Source organism: Oxyura jamaicensis, chromosome 2 (genome assembly GCF_011077185.1).
Source record: "Oxyura jamaicensis isolate SHBP4307 breed ruddy duck chromosome 2, BPBGC_Ojam_1.0, whole genome shotgun sequence".
In the NCBI taxonomy this organism is placed as follows: Eukaryota; Metazoa; Chordata; class Aves; order Anseriformes; family Anatidae; genus Oxyura; species Oxyura jamaicensis.
In genome coordinates, this window is record NC_048894.1 from 147,023,838 (window position 1) to 147,033,019 (window position 9,182).

General features: G+C 43.0%; 1 long non-coding RNA gene across 2 annotated transcripts; it reads right to left on the reverse strand.

The window, feature by feature from the left end:
* Nucleotides 1-451: 451 nt before the first annotated feature.
* Nucleotides 452-7,473, reverse strand: LOC118162761. Of its 2 annotated transcripts, XR_004748612.1 has the most exons (5): nt 7,164-7,473; nt 5,482-5,731; nt 3,900-3,958; nt 2,973-3,023; nt 452-1,993 (listed from the first exon to the last, which is right to left on the reverse strand). It is a non-coding gene; the product is annotated as an uncharacterized LOC118162761 (long non-coding RNA). The 2 variants fall into 2 exon arrangements; XR_004748611.1 differs by lacking the exons at nt 452-1,993; nt 2,973-3,023 and having other exon boundaries at nt 3,753-3,958.
* Between the last annotated feature and the right edge of the window lie 1,709 nt (nt 7,474-9,182).

A 9,182-nucleotide genomic window follows, 5' to 3' on the forward strand; every position in this document is an offset into this window, starting at 1 on the left:
AAGGAGTTCAAATTCACATTGATTCACAGCTCCAAAATCCCTCCCATCAGGTACATAAATGTAGGATGCTCTGAAGTTTCAATCTGCTGCAGATTATGTTTGACTCAAGCTGTCACAGACTGATAAGGACCTCAACAGTCGAGCAAATGTTCACGCAGAAGAAGCAATTCTGTTTTAAGTGATCATTTCCAGAATAATTCTGTGGTCTCTGAGTGACCAATAACATTAGAGGATGCCAGTGTTTTAAAGGTTGTTTGAGGTGAATTGCCAGTTTTGTACGTGTAAACTACCTGGATTAATTTTTAACCACATTCCTTCTATTTAGCTGGTTGCCAGACCACTTTTTACAAGTGCATTTCTTAAAAAAGTGGTTAAATTAAGTGTTCCCAGCTGCTTTGATGAAGGTGGGGGAGAAAGGCAGAGGCAAAGCTGCCCTTTACCCATTGTTCACTTTTTTTTGTCTTAAGGGCTTGTGTATGACACGGGAAGCATATATTCACTCTGGTGATAAAGATAGCTTGCTCAGTGTCTCAGACTTCATATGGTCCAAGTAATCTCTGATGTTAGCCCAGACTTACGCCTTCCATGTAATTCAGTGCATGGAGAAAACTCAAGGAATGCAACCACAACAATAGCAGGAGCACAGACAACCTTTCCACATCAGGACATCACTTTCTGGGCTGCAAAGCAGTTTGTGCAGCCAAGACAAGTGGGAAGCAGGTCCCATATCGACAGACCAGCTGGCCAGCCCTGTCCTTGGAAAGCCACCCTGACCTCACTCCGGGAGCTTATTTCCTCTGCAGCCAGCCTGCGTGCCTCAGGTCTTTAAGCCAAACTAATTAATGCCCAACTGTGGCAGATCCCACTGCCTTCCTTGTGGGGTGATCTCACTCAGGCAAACCAGGAAGGCAGTGAAGCCAGGCATGTAGCTCACTGGAGAAAAAGAAAACCCTCGTTCCATGCTCCGGTACTGTGAATGCTCCTACATTGCAGGGCTCTTTGCTTGCACACAGGCTGACACTTGGGATACTTTGTTCAAATCCCTGCTTTTCCACAGACTTCTCACGTGATCAAGTCCCTTTGGAACATGTCTAGGCACCACAATTGCATTTATATAGATGATAGAATCGGGAAACATCAAAATAATTTGGGGCCATTATTGGGCTTCAGTTGCAACTGTAGATACAACCTATCAGTTCAGTGTCCATGGAAATGTGAGGGCCATGACAGAGACAGTGACCTCCAGAGGTCCCTTCCCACCACCATTTTTTAGCCTGTCACCTTGTCAACTGGTCAGTTCACTCCAAATCCAGACTCAAAAGGGAACTCACATTTCAGCAGCTTGCATGGGCTTAAGAACCAAGATGTTCACAAGTCAGAAACAACTTGAGGACTTCCTCAAGTCTGATGCCTTCCCCCACACAGCTGCTTCTGTCTCACACAGCTCGGAAGGATTTCTGGTGAGAGACATCCCTCTCTTTCCTCAGGGAAAACTGTGGCAATCTTTCAGTACAGACAGGGAAACAGCTCACCCCATTCTGCAGGGACACTACAACAGGCTGCCACCCGAAACAGCCTCTCCCAGGTAGTCCCCATCACCACCTTCCCCCAGCTTTGCCCAGACTGTCAATAAAGTTCTCAAACACCATCTGAAATGATATGGTCAGGAGCAAGGAAGCCTCTCCGTAAGCACTGCAGGAATGCTGAGAAAACCAGCATAAGTCGGGCAAGTCAGTACCACCCTCCTCGTTCTGAAATATTCCTCCAGTATGGAAGAAGAGACAGGTTTGCTACTTTCTCCTGACAAGTGATCCTAAGAGAGGAGGGAGCTCTGCCCACCCCACCTTTCACTGCAGCCTCTCATAGAGCACAGAAGGCTGGGCTTTCCCCATCATCTATCTCAGCTCTTAAGCTTGCCTGCTCTGACCTTCAGGAGCCAGCATGTACCACCAGACTCCATCAGCCTTTCTCTATGAAGGCTCTTCAGCAGACTCTGTAAGGGATTTAAAAGAAAGAAGTCGGTACATTCATTCTTTTGATTTGTACCAAGTTTTGTTCAGCTTTGTATTTCATCGGGGCTTCTCTTTATACCTGTTGCTCCAGTTACCACATCCCTTCTTATGTGCTATGCTCTTACAACTGCCCTCCTATTTTCATTCAATCTGTTCTGTTACCTTTCACACTCAACCTCTTCACACACTTCCATCTCTTCACTTTAAAATAAATCTGACTTTATAATCAGCTCAGTTTTCCTCCCCTCTCAATTTCTAGTCTATTAGACATCAACACTGAATGACCACCCTGAGAACAATTTTTTTTATTTTGATTTTTTTTCTGGACACAGCGGCCTGTATCCCCACTGGAGTATGAGCAGCAATAAACCCACTAATGAAATGTATGATTGAAATACAGATGTGCTGGCTGTCCATAGTTGTCTTTCTAGTCAAAACAGATGTCTGTATTAGGGCTCCTGTACAGGAATCACTGTTTTTCTCAGTTGACTATGAGGGAAGGTAGCTGGCTCCTTGTTCCTATACCAGACAAGATGTCTCATCTGCTCAAGATGTCTGCAAGTATCTGTTGACACGACGTCTATAGCCGACATCTTGCAGTCTGCTACCACAAGAAATCACCTCTTTTTACCCCCTTGTCACAGCTCACTCATTTGCTCTATAGCTCCCAGACACATGTATTCATGGCCTGTGCTCTTTACATTTCCCTGTTCTAGTTTAAAAAAAAAAAAAAAATGAAAGAGGCAGTCAGGATAATATTTCTCCCAGTCAAGTAAGGAAAACATTCTCTGCTGTCAGACAGTGTTTAACAATATGCACACACACAAGTCTATGGCTATACTCTGGATGTTTGAATTTACTGCAGTTCCTGGCTGTGCTCAGAGGGATTATAAGTCAGACTACCAAAAGAGTAGATCGTATTTTTTGTCTTCCATCCGAGACTGATAGTCCAGGCCTTACCTTTGCTCCATGCAGACTACATTTCTATTCACTTTTATAATGATATTTACTCTGCAGAAGAAATAATAGGTCAGAAAATGCAGAGGCTGTTCTGAATTACGATGATATTGTTATCACTAACTGCTCTTTGGTCACAGAAAACAACGCGGTGTGCTGGGTACCAGCCAGATAAGAAATGAAAAAAACAGGCCTGATGCCCAAGGCCTATCCCAACAATTGTCACATCATGTAAACTATCAGCCCCCATTAATTATCTTGTACCATGTTGTACATATGAGCTAGGCAAACCACAGGGCAGGCTTTGCCCTCCTGTTAAGTTATATCAGGTGGTGTTAATCAGGAAGCCCCAGTTCTGTTCTGCTTGCGCCACTAAATGACCAAGTCATCTGCAAGTTACCAGTGTTCATCCACCATGGGTGAACACTTTGAGATCGCAGACTGAAAGCCATTATGAAATTAGGCATTATTAATTCAATGCAAGTCTCCAGAAAATCTGAAAAGAGCATTGTATTTGAGCAAAATCTGGTTCTGCTCATTGCTTTCCACCTTGCATTCCTTCCGACAACGTTCACTCAGATAAAACTGAATCCCTCCTAACAGAAAGCCATGCCATGGAGGGCTCAGAGTAATGAGACACGTAGGGGATGGAGTTTCAACCTTTGACAGCAGATGGGCTGACTGGCTTGGTGAATGAAGGTCTAGGGGGAAAGGGCACGGAAAATGAGTTTCGGTCTAAGGAGCTGTCTGGATGGCTTCCTCAGATCAATCAAAACGCCCAAGTTTGCACACAGGTAGTTTTTATATGTTTATGTGTACAAAAAAGTTTTCTAGCTTTCAGGATAAGTGGCCTTAGAGACTTTTACAGAGGCAGAGGACATTTAGTGGATGTTTAGAAACAAGATTCTTGGCATATTCTGCTCACAGCACTTTGGAAATTGCCAAGAAGTGCATCTTGCACTGTGTGGCTGCTCTGCTGCCTCCTGTTCCTGGAAAACAGGAGTGTGAAATGAGAAAATATTTCTGGGAAAACAGAACAATAATCAGATTCTTCTCAAATTCATGTGAAAAAGACTTCAAATTTGGGTCATTGAATCACTATTCATTGCAAATAGCTTTCCAATAACTCACTATTTGGATGCTTTGGTTTCAGTGACTCAGTAGCTAAGCTTTGGTACACAGCTGAGCTGCTCCCATCAGCAGAAGGGACGAGGTACATAAGGGTCAAGGGATCTAGCATGACAGAGGATGTTTTTTTTTTTTTTTCCACAGCTACCGATTTGGATGGCAGCAGTGACCTCACATCATCCCCCTTAAAGAAGCCATACACATTGGAAATACAAGTCTAGTACTACTACTGAGGTTTCAGCTCTTGAAAATACTGCACAGCAAGGCCTGTGCTTTTATTGCAGCTGCAAAATGTACATAAATATAACACACATTTTCCCTTGTTCCTTCCTGCCTGAGTGTACTTTGGCCCAGTTTACATCTGGCCCTATGTCAGACGGCAATTTATTGCCAGCAGTAAGTATAAGAAAAAGGCACGGAGAAGTGCACGAGGTCAGCTACTCATGAGTACCCAGAGAAGTTAACCAAAACTTTCCAGTGGGAGCTATGGGTCTTGATGTTGTCACTGTCATGCTGTCTTTGCTGCGTGGGGCTGCATACATTTGTCATATGTAGCTCTGCGAGGCAGTGCCCGCTGGCTTGTTCTGCAATGTGAGCCACACAGTTGCTGAAACAAATACAACATATGGCCCTGATTTTGTTTCCATGCCCTGCTCTATAAACAGAGAAAATGGTGAGAGGCACTTGGATTTTTATGAAAACAGAAAGAAGCCGAAATATGTTGGATGTGAAATTTTGTTAGTTACCTGGCATTAATAGCCACCCTGTACAGCAGGAGGAGACGAGGAGAGGTGTCCTTGATTTACAGAGCAGGGACCTGACTCCAGCTGGGGGATATCTGCTAGACATCCCCACAGAGAGGATGCAGGGCATGAGTTGCCCACACACCACCCCCAGCCCAGGCTTTGGCTACAGGACCAGCCTGGGCTGAGAGAAGGACATGGGAAAACAGCGCTAAGGAGACCTATCCCTTGAGAGCCAGCTCCAGACTGAACACTGGGACCTTTCAAAACAGTTCAGAGAAAGACGTGCCTAAGTCTTCTGCTTCCCTAGCTCTGAGGTCCTTGGGATATCTTCTGAGGCTCTCAGTGATGGGAGGATGTGGGTATGTTGATGCCCTACAGGTGGTAGGCACCAGCATCACCCTTATATATCATTTTCCTAGTGTCATCATGTTAGGTCCCCTGTAGTCTGCCCACTTGACTCTTAGCAGGACAGAAGATACTCTCTGACTTCCTACCATGTAACAAGCAATAGCTCCTGCAGCCGTCATGGTGGGGAGAGAAAAGCCTCCTTACCGCCAATGAGACTGAAACCTTTGCTAAGTGAGGGGGTAATTCTGTTTTGTCTGAGTGTGTAGGACTGGAGAAACCTCTCAACTCACCATTCCTTCTGCTTGGGAGATTTTCTGGGCAGCATCTTGCAAATGTTGCATTTTAGCACCAACAATTCATGTTTCAGGTTTTTGTTTGTTTGTTTTGTCTGTTTTGTTGTTATTTAGTTTTAACTTCTGCTTTAAAAAATCTTAGAACGCTGAAGATGAATAAGCTGATTAGGGAACACTGATGATACACGGCTATCTTGAGTCAAATGGAAAACAGTTGTGGTTTATGCCTCTTACTGAAATTTCCTGCCTGTTAAGAGAGGCATCAAACACATGACAAGTTTAAAACCATATAATTTGTGCCATACAGTAATAGGATAGAACAAATATTTGATTTAAATCTGCTTTTGGCAGAATTATTTCTATTTACAACAACAAAAACAAGTCATGCGGATTTATTATTCACAGCCTCTACTACCTTCACTCTGCTCTCCATCCCTCGCACATCTGAAAGTGATTTAAACTGCTATTGATTCTGATTAAGAAAAAGTTAATCCCTAGGAAATGTACTTTAAATGCAGCCCACCTGTCAGCTTTCACTGGGCACTCACAGGTGCTTGTTTAGTAAAATCCCAGGAACAGACTGGATTCAAGGTTCATTTTTTTCCCATTCCTATTTTGAGGACGACAGATGAGACAGGGCCAATTTACAAACATTTCCAGGATAGCTTTGAGCAACTTGGTTGTTGCTCTTTCATTTTGCGTTCAGTTGGTTCATCTATTTTTTTTTTTTAAATCCTAAAAGCTTTCCAGTTAAATAAGTGAGATTTATCTAGGAACTATGGATGCCTGCAATGCAGACATTTACCTCTGTGCTAACCATTACCTCCTCTTTTCAGTGAGTGCAGAGCAATATGTTCTTTCAGGGTTCTGGTCACCTCACCATAATGCAAATGCCTAAAATGAGACAGATGAGCCCTGCAGGTTCCTATTTCTTCCCATAGCCTAGAGAGAGCCTTTAGCAAAGATAATTAGATCCAAATGGGAGTTATCACAATATCTTCGCTCAATTTCAGCAGCCCAAATCCATTTTATAAGCACACAGATATTTCTAATATATTCTAATATAGATTTCTAATACAGTTCATGAGATTTAATGCATTTCTGAAATGTGATGCATTTATTCATACTTAATTTTATTAGCAATCAGTAACACAATAGTATTTGATTGTATTACTAATACAATCAGATACAATGCAATACATTTGGATTAACTACTTGAAAATCTTTCCTCCTGTCCTGCAGGAGGTTGGGGTGGTCATTAATGATTCTTCCCAGCCTCAAAATCTCTTCAATGAGATTTTGCAGCTCTCTCTTTGATGTATCTATCATTGATTCATTTCACCATCCAAGAAAGACTTGGGACTACCACAGTGCTTATTACCCTGGGCTGGATCAAATCACCTCTTGTTGATATCAGCAAGGAGAAGACTCCTGGTTCTGCTTGCAATGTGTGTACTCTGATGTCTTACCTATCTAGAAAATGTTTATTCCAGTTTCACTTTTTAAATGAGTAATTTACAGTTCTACTTTGTATTTACTTTGTAATTAACTTTGGAAAGCTAATTAATTTACCAGAGTTGAGAGGAAACTAACTTGACAGTCAGATCTGTTTTGCTGCACAGTTAACTTAATACACAAGTGTGAATTTGTTCCATTAATTGGTGTACTGAGTAACTCACTTGACATCCCCTTTGCAGAAAGGGTTTTTCTTACTCAGGCACACAGAAGAGCCATCTGTTCACCTCTGTGTAGGACCTGAAAAGCTACTTGATAAACTGCATTAGATTTTGGGTCTACTCAGCAAAGCCTTAACAAAATAAATACAACTGGTATTTTTATGCTAATAGAATGCAGTCCTAGATTATAATAGGATGCTGCTTAAAATGCTGAAGCTCTTTCAATGTTTGTGGTGCTTGTGTATTCTTATCTGCTCCTGCCCCTTGCTGCAGATTTTCTCTTATTTTCTTACAAGGATTTTTGAGGCTTTTTGTGCTCTCCCTGTTGCCACTAGGACTTGCCGGCCCCTCAGCAGGGCCTTGGGTGTTATGAGCTTTAAGGTTTCGTTCTGTGGATGAGTTTTATAAAAAAAAAATATTGAATATATTGCTATACTGAAGCCAAGGAAAAATGGTTTAGAGGAGATGGCTAACTCTTAGATAGCCAACTAAGTGATATGGGCAAAAAGCACCTTGTAAGGATTTAAGAACAATTGTGTTCTCCTAGAAACAAGCATATGGTTGTCAAGAAACTTTCTGGGTTTCCTAAGTAGGTTAGAGCTTAATCTAGAGAGAGACTGCCCACCTCTTTGATTTGGCGTGGGAATGGAAGCCTTCCCCATGCCATCAGGAGAGGTGACAAGGTGAGCCTCAAGTGGAGGGAGCTGTGCAGGCTGCTAACTATTTGATTTGGGCATCGGGACTACTTCTCCCCACTGACACCAAAAAAAAAAGGGGGGGGGGGGGGGCGGGGGGGGCTTGCACCTCCAAATTGCTCTGTATTGTCCTGAATTGTAGGTAAATACCTCTATGAGGAGCACAGAACTGGGCCTGATTTTCTCACAGAGACACAAAATAGCACCAGTCTGACACAGTTTGACAGTGCACTGAGAAAGCTTTGGGAGAGGAGTCCTCAGAAGGTGGGCTACTACTGGGACATGGGCTTGTCCATGCAGCTTTTATCCTGAGTTCCTGCACATCCTCAAAATCCACTTACAGATTTTGCTACCTAAAACAGATGAATGAGCCTGGAACATCAACAATGTTCAGTGTGGACAAATCTGTGGTGTAAAATCCATCAGGATCTCTCAACTAGACCTGGGGGGAAGATGCTGCCACTTTTCACAGGGCACAGGAACATGGGGATGCTTTCATTTTCCAGTAGTGCTCTGGAAATAATGCCCTTCTGAGCAAGGAGTTATGTTTTGGAGCACAGTTATTTTATAAAATATGACTGATTTATCTGCTGCACGTACTAAGGAGGTCAGACCAGCAACAGAGCAAGCTCATTTATATACTTTTTATGGAGGATTTGTATTTTTATATGGCTTTTGACCTCAAAGCCTAATGGAAATGTCAGTCCACACACACAATTCACTGTAATTTTAGGTCCAGCAAATTCAGACAAATCGGACACGTCCATATCTGCCGCAAGACCTTTAGAAATACACACACACTGGTAGGTTCTCCAGTGCAGTGTGTATTGAAGATAAGCAATGGACAGATTACTTGTCAGCAACATTGGAGAGACAATTTTACCAGCAATATTGCCCACTGTGAGGGATGAAGGATGAGCGTGCAGACACATGGAGGAGGAGAAACCTGGGGAAGGGCATGGACTGGAGTCAGGTTATGGAATTTTTCCTCTTTACTGTGTGAGCTCAGAGAAACCAGTTAGTCCTTGAAAGGAAACCAGATTCCACCAAGTAATGAAAGCCTCTGTCTTTCACCCAAATGCTTTCACAGGCATTTAGCCTTCCCCTGGCACAGAGGGTGTTCTGCGCCCTGTGAACTGACCCCGTAGCATTCAGCTGTTCTTCAGATGTAAAACTGAGCTCCATGCTGCGACATCCCTGCAGAGTAAGCAGAGCATTAAGAGCCAGGCTGTATCCTGTACAGAAAACAAGTTTTCTGGATTTCTGTGCTACTTTTTAAAAGGATGCTCTGTATTGAGCAATGTCCTGAAGTCACAGTTCCTTCTTA